Raw genomic sequence first — 10827 nt, 5'->3', positions numbered from 1 at the left:
TCTGGAGTTGGACAATTGGAATTTATTACTGAAAAAATGGATAAGTACATGTATTTGAACATTTTGAAAAATAATTTACGTCCAAGTGTGCTTAAATTGGGTHYTGATAGCAACCRCTACTACTTTCAACAGGATAACGACCCAAAGCACACGTCTTACCTAGTACGTGAATGGTTGCTATACAATTGCACACAACTCCATACGCCAAGCTTATTAGAAAAAAATAAAAATAAATCAACAGCTTTCTTTTAAGTTAAAAAACGACGATTTGAGAGCTTAAAATGAAGTATTGAATTTTTTTTAAGCTATTCATACAAATACACCGCGGTGGGTACCCCCGCTGAAATGCTGAAATATTTTTCATTCCCTATCAACGATAACGGTTTCTTTATCTGGGGTATAATCATTCCTTTCCTTTTTTATTGTATTTTCCTTTGCAAGAAATACTTGTTAATTGTTTGAATGCAACCCTTTTACATTCGGTAAATAAATGGGATTTAAGGAAAGCTTGAATTATTATTTCGACACTAAAATTTCTAAAAATTTTCAAGCATACCCATTTCATACCTAAAGCATACTGAACTAAATGAAATAAGTATCTGAGATTTTATTTTTCTTTACGCTTATTTGATTCGTATATTCAGCCCTATCACGCAATCCATCGTAGACTTTTTTTCGGGAAAGTTACGAAACTGCTATCATGCAATTCGAACAGTTCCGAAAGTAAGTTCGAAATTCGTAGAGTTGCATTCACTGAATTTACTCGGAACGGAAAATTTTTTGTGCTAACGGAGAAATAAATTTAAAAAAAAAGTAAATTTTAATTGAATTCAAACTATAACATATTTTTTATTATTAAAATAATATTTAATGCGATTTCCGCAGGTCCAAAGTAATTACCACCAAGCAACAATATGCACTAATGGTTGAGCTGTTACAGCAAAAACCTGAAATGGCGCAAGGTTTTACCAAGTGCCCTAAGGAAGAAGTGGCTTGACTGGAAGGCCTACATAAAAAGAAAATTGATTGAAAATAAAAAGGAGCAGTCAGCTACTGGTGGCGGCAGAAATAGGCAGCACCATTTCAATGAATTGGAGGAAGCGGTGATAATACTAACGGCATTGGAAAAAAGTACAAGTGGTATTGTGAATGTGAGTGAGCATCGGCTTACTTATTGTAGCCGACGTAGGCAATGAGACAGAGGCCGACGAATCGATGCCATCAGTGACCTGCAGTCCAGCACTACCTGGACGTACTACTAGGCCACCGGAAACATGTACAGCCGATTTACTTAAAGAACAACTTGCAATTCAAACAGAATTCCAGGAAAAGGTTCTTGACAAGTTGGACGACCTTTCATTACGTATGCGACGAGTAGGCAGARCATTGGAAATGCAAAATGATTTAAAAAAAACCGAAAGTGGAAGAATTTAGAAGGCACAACATAGCTATGGAGAATTTGGTAGCTGCTAAGAATTCCATTAAACAGCAAATGTTAGAGGTAGAGGAAAAAAAATTGCAAGCCATGACAAAAAATAATTAAATTAATTAAATAAATACTTAATTAAAACTATAAATATTTTGTGTTGATATTTATTTAGGATATTATACTCGTGTAAGTGTTGCACATATAGCTTCTCTGATTTGTGAAGCTGCATCATTATAAGTTGATTAAAGAGTTCCATTACTTTCTGTAAAAATATTTGGATCCGAATTATTTTCTATACTTTCATCATTCACGCGATAGTGAACGCAAACGTTGTGTAACGCTGCCGCTACATTAACGATTTGAGATGCCTTCGTAGTGAAGCTCACGAGCACCCAGAAGACATCTAAATCGATTTTTAAAAACTCCTATTGTTCTTTCAACAATATTTCTCGCTTTTGCATATATTTTATTATATTTCTCTTCTGGGCTTCCTGAGGGAGGGGTACGGAATGGTGTCATTAACCATGGTTCTAAGGCATATMYAGCATCTCCTGTACAAATATTAAATTTTGGGAATTTTTGTAACACTTGTATATATGTTTGCATGTATAATACCCAAAAGCCAAGTGTTTCGTTCACCATCGAGGTACTTTTTCTCATGATAATAACGAGCATTGCTGGCATTCCATTTGGCGAATTCTCACCAAACTTACCATCATGGCATTGATACTAAAGTATCCTTTGCGGTTATAATAGAGAAACCCGTCTACACACAAAATCGTGCCTGGATTTCTGTATTCTGAAAAAAATCCTTTTTCGCTTCACTTTTTTCAACGTTACTTAACTCGAGGTTTATCCATTTATGGCACAAATGGGACTGAAGCAATCCCAATACTTCTTTTAAGATGCAACAAAATGTTGACTGAGCCATTGGAATATCGAAGTCTTTACCCACTCCATGCTGATAGCCTCCTTCAGCTAAAAACCGTAAAACCGAAGACAATCCATGAAGTAAAGATATAGATGACGATCTTGAAGAACTTGCATTCCTCTCTAGAACATCGAGGACATACGTAAATGCCGCCTTATTTAAGCGGTAGTTTTTAATAAACCTGTTTTAAAAAAATAATTTTAATAAAATTTAACAATGAATTTTTGTGGATTTTTGAACTGTACATTGTTTCGTCCACATCGAAAGGGTTGCTATTGTCCCTCAGTGATTTTCGGTGAATTTTTAGATTACGCCGACTTCTCTCACGTTCTTCCTCAAGTAACGTAAATAAAAACGTTAGCTAATACATATTTTGATCGTAAAATCAACCAAAGTTTCGAATTCACATGAATTTAATGATAGCAAATTATGCGTATTCGTAGCGGACATCGCTACGATGGATTGCGTGATAGGGCTGATTGTCATACCTTTAAAACACACATTTAACATAAAATTCATATTTTGAATTTCAAAACTAAACGAATTTAAAAACTAACAATAAAATTTTTCTTATACATAATATATATAAAAATGAAACACCTTTTTTGGACGCCCGCGCTTTACTACTGAACCACAGCACGGAATGACGTAAAAATTTGCACGGGTATTTCTTTAGTCCTGGAGAAGGTCCTAACGACGGACTTTTTCTGAGAAATAACTCTTGACTTCGCAATTTATGTCTACATTCATAACCGAAAATTGGTGATGAAAGTCAAAACAACTYATAAATAAAAGAAGTTATATTTCAAAACATCAACATGTGTTCAATATACATGTAAGAATCATTTAAACTTTTTTTCTTCAAAAATACTAAAATTATAGTGATAGTTGCAACTGAATAAGAAAAGGATGAATCATAATTTGAGATGAGATACAGGGTGGCTGATGAAAACCGCTACCAAAAAAAATTAAATAGCTTTTTTTCTATTTAATGAATCTGGTTATTTTTTTTTTTTTTGCAGATTCGACTTTTACATTTAACAAAAATGGATAACTGGGTCACTGAAACAAGAATTTGGATTATCCGCCGCTATCACGCACTGGAGTCCGTAGTTTCGGTTCAAAGAGAGTATAGGCGGCAATCGTACGAGCAGATGGACCATAATGAGACTTGTAAACAATTTTGCCGAGCATGGGACAGTCAACAGAGGACCTTACCTTCGAAACCCTTCAGCTCGAACGGAGGAAACAATCGCTGCTGTAGCTGCTGCCATACAAAACAATCCACGTGTTTCGACAAGAAGCTTATCTGCTCAAATGGGTGTAAGCAGTCATTACAGTCAATTATGCACAAAGATTTGGACTTATTCCCATATAAAATTCAAATGGCCAACAAACTGAACGCTGCAGACTTGTCGATTCGCTTGGAATTTTGCCAGAAGGTGCTTCAAATGGTGGAAGAGAATGGAAACATGTTGAACTGTCTTTTCATGTCTGACGAGGCCCATTTTGATTTAAACGGCAACATCAACAAACCAAATTGTCGAATATGGAGTGCTTCCAACCCACAGATACTCCATGRGAHGGAATTGCATCCACTTCGTGTCACAGTGTGGTGTGCAGTTTCATCACGCTGCATTGTCGGGCCCTACTTCTTCGAAGAAAACGGTCAGACCGTTACGGTTACTGGAGACCGTTACTTGAGCATGTTACAAGGTGCATTCCCAAGTAAACAGRACTTAAAAAAAAACAGAGAACAAATGGTTTTACGAGCAAAATCAATTTATTTTATTCAAAATAGTGTCCTTCTGCTTGAGCAGACCGTGCACACTCCTTTCGTAAACCCAAATGTTCCGTCTAAATGTGATAAATTGGTGTTGTGGATGTTCAATTCATTTTCCATGAAATTCAATGATGATTTCTTCTGATTTTTGATGAATTCACAGTTTTGATGGAACTTCCGGTGATCAAGAATTTTGATTGGCCCGCAGGTTGATCATCACTTATGTCCTCATCACCACTTTGAAAACGTAGTTGTTGTTGTTTTTTAACGGTTAACAGTCCCCGTTAGGATGGTGGGTGTTATCAGTGTCGTCGWCGACGTCATCTACCGGGAGGCCCAGGAAACGTGCTGTTTCGACGGGGTCGGAAAAAAGGGAAAAAGATGTTAGATGGGTGGGGTTGGTTGGGCATGCAAAGAGGTGGTCAGTGTCATTGCGGAGACTCGTTGCATGCAGGGCATACATTAGGTATGTCAGGGTCTATTCTGGATAAGTAGGACTTTAACCTGCTACAATATCCAGAACGAAGTTGGGCAAGGGTCACTCGCGCTTCTCGCGGCAACTCGAGCTCTTCGCCTTTTACGGGTGGTGGTTTGACTCCAAGTACGCCATTCACGGGAAKGGAGTCGGTGAAGGTGTTGATGGCTCCACTGTGAAAATTCAACCGTTGAGACCTTATTTCCCTGGGTGTCTCAGAAAAAATGCTCTCGCCGTGGACAGCATACCTTATTATTAGTTGATATAAAATTAAAAAACTAAGCATATTCCGTTGGTAGATATCTAAATCTCGTTTTTAAACGCAGGAAATTAAAAAATTTAAATTTTTCTTTTTTTCTCAGACTTTGAACAAAATATTTCATTTTATGGTAAAATCTTCACCATTTAGAGGTCAAAAATCTAAGTTGTAATCAAACAAGAAAACTTTGTTTAATAACTAGATAATGTTATTTTAAAAACGTGTACACAATACAAACTAAAGCGATCGATAACTTTTCGAGAAATCGCGTCCACCGACTTCAAAACCACAGTTTCGAGAAAAACAAGTTTAAAGACCGGGCACTTAGCGCAGCCAGCCTCGACCGCACAAGGTAAACACCTACCTCTCCGACCTTTCCCGTTTCCTCACTGCACAAAACCTCACACATTCCCCCACCAAATCCACAGCGACCATTTTTACGAACTGGACGACCGTTCCCACGACAGTCGGGTCTACGAAAACCGGAACGGACTCGGATTTTTATCCGGCCAAGGACTCTCAACTCGGTAGAATTCTGCCGTTCCACCAACAACAACAACAACGAACTGGACTTAATATTGCAGTCGATAGCGTCAAAATTCCGACTGTCAATAACCCTAAGATTTTAGGCGTAACCTTCGATAGTCTATGCTCCTTCTCTCCCTATACGACCGTGATTATTGCCAAAGTACAAAGCCGCAACAAGATCCTCAAGTTGCTAGCCGGCAGCACTTACAAGGCAACCGGCCGGCCGGTCCTTAACGACGCAGCACCAATATGGTCGCCTGGATGCAGTGGAACGCAGATGAGGAAACTTCAGACCTGCCAGAATACTGCACTCCGGACTACGACGGGATGCTTGTTGATGTCTCGCCTAGAACACCTCCACATTGAGACGCTTATGCTTCCTGTAAAGGTGAATAATGAACTCCTCTCCAGACAGTTCTTGCTTGAAGCAGAGCCGCGTCCTAGGAGCATCAAAAGGTCCTTCCTTGTCTACGTCGACGCCGTCGTACAGTACGCCAACCGGACTTCGGACGCAACTGACTTTCGACAGGTACTGATCGCCATCCACAGTGGAGCCATCAACACCTTTACCATCTTGGAGTCAAACCACCACCTATCGCAGACGGAGAGCTCCAGTTACCGCGAGAAACGCGAGTGACCCTAGCGCAACTTCGTTCTGGATATTGTAGCAGGCTAAACTCCTACTTATCCAGAATCGACCCTGACATACGCAATGTATGTCCCGTTTGCAACGAGTCCCCGCATGATACTGGCCACCTCTTTGCATGCCCCACAAACCCTGCTCATCTAACACCCTCCTCCCTTTGGTCCAACGCCGTCGAAACAGCACCTTTCCTGGGCCTCCCTATAGATGACATCGACGACAACGCAAATTCCGACTGTCAATAACCCTAAGATTTTAGGTGTCACCTTCGACAGTCTATRCTCTTTCTCTCCACATACAACCGCGATCATCGCCAAAGTACAAAGCCGCAACAAAATCCTCAAGTCGCTAGCCGGCAGCACATGGGGAAAAGACAAAGAAACGTTGTTGGCAACTCACAAGGCAATCGGCCGACCGGTCATCAATTATGCAGCACCCATATGGTCACCTGGATGCAGTAGCACGCAGATGAGGAAACTACAGACCTGTCAGAACACAGCACTCCGGACTACGACGGGATGCCTCTTGATGTCTCTTATCGAACATCTACACAGTGAGACGCTTATGCTCCCAGTTAAGGAGGCTGTCTCTTATACACATCTAGATGTGTATAAGAGACAGCATCTACACAGTGAGACGCTTATGCTCCCAGTTAAGGAGCATAATGAACTCCTCTCCAAGCAGTTCCTGCTGGGATKTTTTCGTAGAAATCATCCTTGCAGTCATCTGCTTGGAGCGGAACCGCCTCCTAGGAACATCAAGAGGTCATTCCTTGACTACGTCGACGACATCGAACAATACGCCGACAGGACCTCGGACGCAACAGACTTCCGACAGGCACTGACCACCATTCACAGTGGAGCCATCAACACCTTCACCGACTCCCTCCCCGTGAATGGCGTACTTGGAGTCAAATCACCACCCATAGCAGACGAAGAGCTCGAGTTGCCGCGAGAAACGCGAGTGACCCTTGCGCAACTTCGTTCTGGATATTGTAGCAGGCTAAACTCCTACTTATCCAGAATAGACCCTGACATACCTAACGAATGTCCTGCATGCAATTAGTCTCTGACCACCTCTTTGCATGCCCAACCAACCCCACCCATCTAACACCCCTTTCCCTTTGGTCCGACCCCGTCGAAACAGCACGTTTCCTGGGCCTCCCGTTAGATGACATCGACGACAACACTGATAACCCTCACCATCCCAACGGAGACTGATAATCGTTACAACAACAACAACAACAACGCAAATGACCCTTACCATATTAGATAAATCTTAAACATCTTATATCTCCGAAGTTATTACTCAGATCAACTTTAAAATTTAGGACAATATTTTGGAGGTGTTGTAGAATTTAATAAAGCAAACAAAAAAAAAAAAAATAGATTTTTTGAAATTTTCAAATCCACCTTATCCCTTAAAAGAAAACACTCAAGCTCTGAAAGTATTCGACGCAGTATCCGCCGAGGGAAGCAGAGGGAGACCTCCACTCGGTTGGAAGGACGAGGKGGAGAAGGATCTGACTTCGTTTGGAATCTCCAATTGGCGCCACCTTGCGAAAAGAAGAAACGACTGCTGTTAACTCTCCTATAACCGCATAAACGGTTTCCACGCCAGTAAAGAAGAAGACAACAAAGAGCGAGCGGGCTTAGAACAGTTTTTAATAAAATTAACCAACTGATAAATCGCATCGAAATTAAAGGCAGAAAGTATCTGACAATTCAGTTTGTCATAAAGAACACGTCAGCTACATTTAAAGACGCATTAAGTAAAGGAATCTTCCCTTAAAGATGACTACCCCGATAAAAAAAAATACGAGTCATTAAAATTACTTCCCACTGTTGGAGAAAACAATTAAGAAATCTTCATCATCTGATAAATAGAGCTTTTACGTTATTACCTTTGATTAGGGGGCACGATTCGATTACTTTGGCGGAGGGGTAGCAAAAACCGAATTTCCGTATAAATGAGTATTTGCGGATAGGGGAGCCTCTCTAGAGGAGGAATATCGAAAAATTATATAAAAATAACTTATATTACATTACTTTTTTAAAAAATGCAGGCTTTCTATTAGTGTTTTACAAAAGTTTCTTTATTGTTTGATGTAACTTTGTGTGCATACGTGCATGTGGAGTGGTCCGTTGTTGTTGTTGTTGTAACGGCAGAATTCTGCCGAGTTGAAAGTCCTTGGCCGGATAAAAATCCGGGTCCGTTCCGGTTTTGGTAGACCCGACTGTCGTGGGAACGGGTGGAGTGGTCCGTGGTTGCCGGTGGTCTATCCGTGTGTCTGTGCTTCATTCGTCTTCGTACCTACTGTTTCGTTGTCATTCCAGTCTGTCCGCTGCTGTCACATCTACCACCTACGTAGTGTTGCATTTCTGTTTCAGTCTTATTGTCCGTTTACACAATCCTACATTTATTAAACTATTCACAATTAAAAGTTCAAAAATTTGCACTAATAACACATGGTATTTCTCTATCTTTCACTAAATTTATTCAAGTTTTTCATTTTGTATATTTAAATATAAACTCTAAACATTAAAATAAGTTCACATATCAATTTTATTTTGTAATATTTTACCGACGTTGATTAATTAAAAAATCACTTAGCACACTTGTCTTTGCAAAGGTAAGATTGAGGAAAACGAGCGTTGCCCTATCTTAAACACCAAATATGTAGGATTCTTTACGATTTTTCTTTGTTTGTGTTTTTTGCGTTTACATTTTTGAAGTTATAATAGAGTTGTGAACACTTTTTCCATCTACATTTGTATATATATAACATGAAATTTATATTTAAGAAACACAAATAACTAAAAAACTATAATATTATAAAATTTATATCATATCAGGATGACTGAAGTACTTTCGCGAAGTACTCCTTTCTGCGTTTGCGGTCTTCGGCCGCTCTCTAAAAAAAATATCCCGGGTCGAGCGAATACTCGGGGTAACTGAAGTACTTTCGCATTGTACTCCTTTCTTCGTTAAAATTAAAAAAAATATATTGAGTTTTCGTTATATATTGGTTAAATTTTGGTTATTAYATCTGTTAGCGATTTCCACGTATTTTTGATAATGCGTTGTTTTGTACATTCGGCGACAGTATATTTAATATCATTATATAATATAATACATAATTATATTATTATTATATATTACTTATTTGCTTATTAAATTAAATAAAGAGCATATCCATATGCACGGATAGAGAAATTTTTGGGAAAAAAGGAATTTCAGCGAATTTCCTTATCACATGGCAGCGCTCCATTTTGTCGTAATTTTGAGCACACAAATGGTGTTCACTACGAGTGTAAAATGTAATTTTTAAAATAAAAATTTCTTAGGTAAAATCTTGCTAAAAGTGTAAAATGTGTGTAATTTGAAGAGAAAGATGTGAATGAAGTGTGTCTAATGTGATGAAATAGCTAATATCATATATCCTAAACTAAGCGTTTGCGGTACATATAACCCTATATATTTTTTAATCAGGAGAACTTCCTCTTTCCAACGGTACCTTCGCGGCGCCAAAGAATTGTACCGATTAGGCCACAAGACAAACTTGTTTATGAGAAATTCTATCAAGTTAGTGGTAATGACAAATCGTAGGAAGCTATACATGCTGTGCTGTAGAATATTTCTTTTCCGAGTTAATATAAACAAATAGTTCAATTGTGTACTATTTTACTTTTAAATAAGCGTACGTTAAATACTTATTTAACTTTATTAAAGACACGTTAACTCTTTCTAGAAAACACTGTCATAAAGTCCGCCAAGACTTACTCTTTTTCATTAGATCGTAAATAAAAAACAAAACTTAATCATTAGAACCAAAATTAGAATTTAATTCCAATCTTACCTTAGATGTACAAATAACATCACGGAGATTTATATTCATCCAGGAGTCGCAGCTAACCAAATGTCCATTATATGTTTCTCCATTCTTCAACTCTACTAACTACAATTATACACTCATCAATAACAATATCATCAATACACGATAAATAAATATGTTTACCATAGGGTGGCTCTGAGCCGTCTTTAGAAGCGTAAGAGGTAGCTGAAAACACTTGAAATAAGCTTAACGCAAAAAAATATAAAAGAATAATCATACCATTAGCTTACTAAGCTCAAACAATTTGTATTTAAATACACGCAGCTGGACCTTGCATATACTTATAAAGAAATCTAGTAGTAAGTCTATTATTACACACGTCAACTTTTGTTGCTAATTTTCGTACTATTCTCTTTTGCTGTCGCCCATTACGGGGTCGACTTTACTATACCGTCCCAGGATTTCAGGAATAAAATGGGTATGGTCGTATAGGGGAGATCAAGAATACATACAAATGTTTGCTAGTATGCAACCCTATTCTTGTTGTGCAAATGCAGTGAATTTAACTAAAACAAAATAATTAAAATAAAGCTTTATTTGCAATAAATATTTAAAAAAAATTAATATACAAAAACATTATAGTGAAGTGTTCGGCACGATTCCAATTACTTTGGCGGAGGGTTAAAAAAAACCGAATTTCCGTATAAATGGGRTATGTGCGGATAGGGGAGCTTCTCCAGAGGATTCAAATTTTCACGATTAAAAGTTCAAAAATATGCACTAATAACTCAAGGTATTACTCTATCTTCCATTAAATTTATTCACGTTTTTCACTCTGTATATTAAATATACACTCTAAATATTGAAAAAAGTTCACATTTCAATTTTATTTTGTAATATTTCACCCAAATTTATTAATTTAAAAATCACTTAGCGAACTCGGC

At 38.2% G+C, this 10827-nt stretch overlaps 1 pseudogene; it reads left to right on the top strand.

Moving 5' to 3' along the window:
- The window catches only part of LOC108976092, a 12191-nt pseudogene that overhangs the window by 404 nt on the left and 960 nt on the right, over positions 1–10827 (top strand).

This window comes from Bactrocera latifrons, unplaced genomic scaffold (assembly GCF_001853355.1).
Source record: "Bactrocera latifrons isolate USDA-ARS-PBARC rearing strain unplaced genomic scaffold, ASM185335v1 scaffold_1146, whole genome shotgun sequence".
NCBI lineage: Eukaryota > Metazoa > Arthropoda > Insecta > Diptera > Tephritidae > Bactrocera > Bactrocera latifrons.
Note: the sequence above shows the minus strand (reverse complement) of the source record. Positions and strands in the feature narration are given on the sequence as shown.